Below are 2,842 nucleotides of genomic sequence, written 5' to 3' on the forward strand. Positions count from 1 at the left end.
TTTTTGATAAAACTTCCCTTTTTTGTGACCATGATTTAAAAGAGAAATTTTAATTTTAATATTTCCTTTTTTGTAGATGTCTACATGATTTAAAAGAGAGAGATTAATTTTAAAACTTTCCTTTTGTTGCCATGTACAATAGGAAATCTAAAAGAGAGAGATTTTAATTGTTATTAAAATTTCCTTTTTTGCCAAGACCAAGGATTATAAAAGAGAGGTAGAGGGTACCTTATAACATAACTTAAGCCTTGCCTCCTCTTCTATTTTCCTTGTGGCCGAAACTCTCTCTTGGTCGGCTCCTCTTCTTTTCCATGGTGGCCAGCCCTAGCTTCTCTTCTTTCTCCTTGTTTTCTTTCTCTCAAGGTCGGTGGCACATCAAAGAAGTTTCATCTCCTTGGTGGCCGGCTACTTGGAGGAGAAGAAGAAGAGAAGAAAGTTTCCTATTTTGGCATCCCTTGGTGGCTCAAGAGTCTTGGAGGAGAAGAAGTGGTTCGGGTGGATTTCATCTTGGTAGATCGTTGCCCACACAATATCCAAGAGGAGGAAAGGAATACAACAGAAGATCAAGAGGTCATTAGCTACAAAGAAAGGTATAACTAATTAATGGTTTCCGCTTCGAATTAATTAGTTAGTTTTCTTTGCATGGATTCTGAAACACTAACACAAGAGTCTAGTGATTTTATGTTTTGATTTCATGATATCAATTTTGTATTTCAATTTTACGTTTCGATCTTGTATTTCTATTATGGTCTCTGTAGTTAAACCTAGGGTTACTGTAAGAAGTTAAATATCCAATTTCTTTAAAAGGCTTTGTCTAGGAAATGGTGGATGATCCCATAACCAAGAAGGCCTAGTGCCTTACCATGTTTAACCTGGAAGTCAATCTTTGAAATAGATATTTAATCAACTTCTGTAATATGGTTTAACTTAGGAAGATCATATCGGTTAAACTTTGAGTAAAAATGTTAAGTATCGTTTCCAATCCAAGTTTAACTTCTGAAGAGTAACTTGGATTAATAATGTTAAGCATCATTTGCAATCCAAGTTTAACTTTAGTAGAGCATATGGGTAGCTAGGTTAAGTTTTGTGCTTGTACAAATTTTTGTATAGGGGAAACAGAACGGAATCCAGGTGTAGCAACTAACAGTGATAGGAAAAATTTGGATGATTTTTCCATTCGGGGTTGTATGTGTTGGAGTATGGATTATTTTGCTTTTGATTGTAACTCACTATAGTATCACACTACTCAAGCTAATCAATTTGTGTATAGATGGCTCCCAACGAGCATATGTCTTGAGCGTGGTCTGTGCTCCCACAAGTTTCACATACACATACTATTGCATTGATCGTGCTTGTTTTTGTTCCCATATTCTCTAACTTTTTGGTCAGAGCATCCAGCTTTTTAGATATTAATATAATTGCATCTACATCAAATTTTCCTATAGCTTTAATTGGATTTATAGATGAAGAGCCTCCACCTCTTTCGGATGCCCAATGATGATGATTCTGAGCCACACTTTCAATGATGCCCTCGGCCTCATTTAGACTCTTGTTCATTAGTGCCCCCAAACCATTTTTCAAGTCCGTGATGTGGGCATTGTTTGAGCATATTATTAAATATATCCCATACTTCAAATAGTGATTCAGAGTTTGACTATCTAAAGCTTGCTATCAAATTTCTCATATAAGCAGTTTTGCCCGGAGGATCGAATTTATGAAATTATTGCTCACATTGCTCCCAAGTTGATATGCTATTAGCTGGCAAGGAATTTAGCCATTGTTTAGCCCTATCTCTTAAAGAAACCCCAAACAATAGTAGTCTCACTACCTCTGTCGGAACACCATTCATTTTCATTGTGCCACAAATTTCATAAATAACTTCAAGATGTTGACTTGAGTCTTCATGTTGTTTGCTCCCAAATTGGTTTTGTTGTACCATAGTGATTATCATAGGCTTTATTTTAAAATTATCATCTGGAGCGGCGGCCCCAAGCCATGCAACATTGTGGGGGTTCCTCGAGAAGCCCCACGAAAGTGGTGCACATATCATCAGACAACCACTCACAATACGGAGAAGTGTTACACTCTGCGAAATCAGTGAGAAGGCAATCCCAGATATCGTAAGTGTTCCCCAGTCCCAAATCATCGACTATATCCACAACAAAATAGCTCGCTCAAGATTGAGTACCAGGCGACCGAGCCATAGCCAAAAACTTTACAACTCCCATATAAGCAAGCTCAAATACCCTCTCGAGTGCAACAAGAGCAGCCATCCGCCCGGTAAGAAAAAAATTACAATAATGCTGCTCGGGGTAATATCGACATGATAGCCAGGGAACCCACTGTTAGTGACTCCAACTAAGTGAGAAAGTTGCATGCTTGGTGTTTGGTCATCCATGAAGTCGAATGCAGTGCAAAGGAGGTGGTTGGGCTTGAAATCAACTTTGGGCCCAGAGATCTAGAGGGAATAGAAATATCACATGATGATGCTTTAATAATTAAGGCTGCGATAGCCAATTACAATATCTCTCGCACCTTTATTAACACAGGTAGCTCCATTAATATCATCTTTAAACAAGCATTTGATCAACTGCAAATCGACCTGAGTGAGCTTCAACCTATGTCAACTCCTCTGTATGAGTTTATGGGTAATGAAGTATAGTCGATCGACTAGATAAAGTTGTCCATATCCTTATGGGAGGATCCCCTAATGAGGATGCACCGATCAGTCTTTATAGTGGTGGACGCACCCTCTGTATACAATGTCATTTTGGTTCGATCAGCTCTAAATAAATTTTGGGCAGTCGTTTCAACTTTCTGCCAGAAGATAAAATTCTCTGCG

General features: G+C 38.3%; 1 non-coding gene across 1 annotated transcript; it reads left to right on the forward strand.

The window, feature by feature from the left end:
• The first annotated feature begins 1,580 nt into the window (after positions 1 to 1,580).
• Positions 1,581 to 1,687, forward strand: LOC121994762. Its single transcript, XR_006115799.1, has one exon. It is a non-coding gene; the product is annotated as a small nucleolar RNA R71 (small nucleolar RNA).
• Positions 1,688 to 2,842: the final 1,155 nt, after the last annotated feature.

The sequence above is a fragment of the Zingiber officinale genome, chromosome 1B, assembly GCF_018446385.1.
Source record: "Zingiber officinale cultivar Zhangliang chromosome 1B, Zo_v1.1, whole genome shotgun sequence".
Lineage (NCBI taxonomy): Eukaryota > Viridiplantae > Streptophyta > Magnoliopsida > Zingiberales > Zingiberaceae > Zingiber > Zingiber officinale.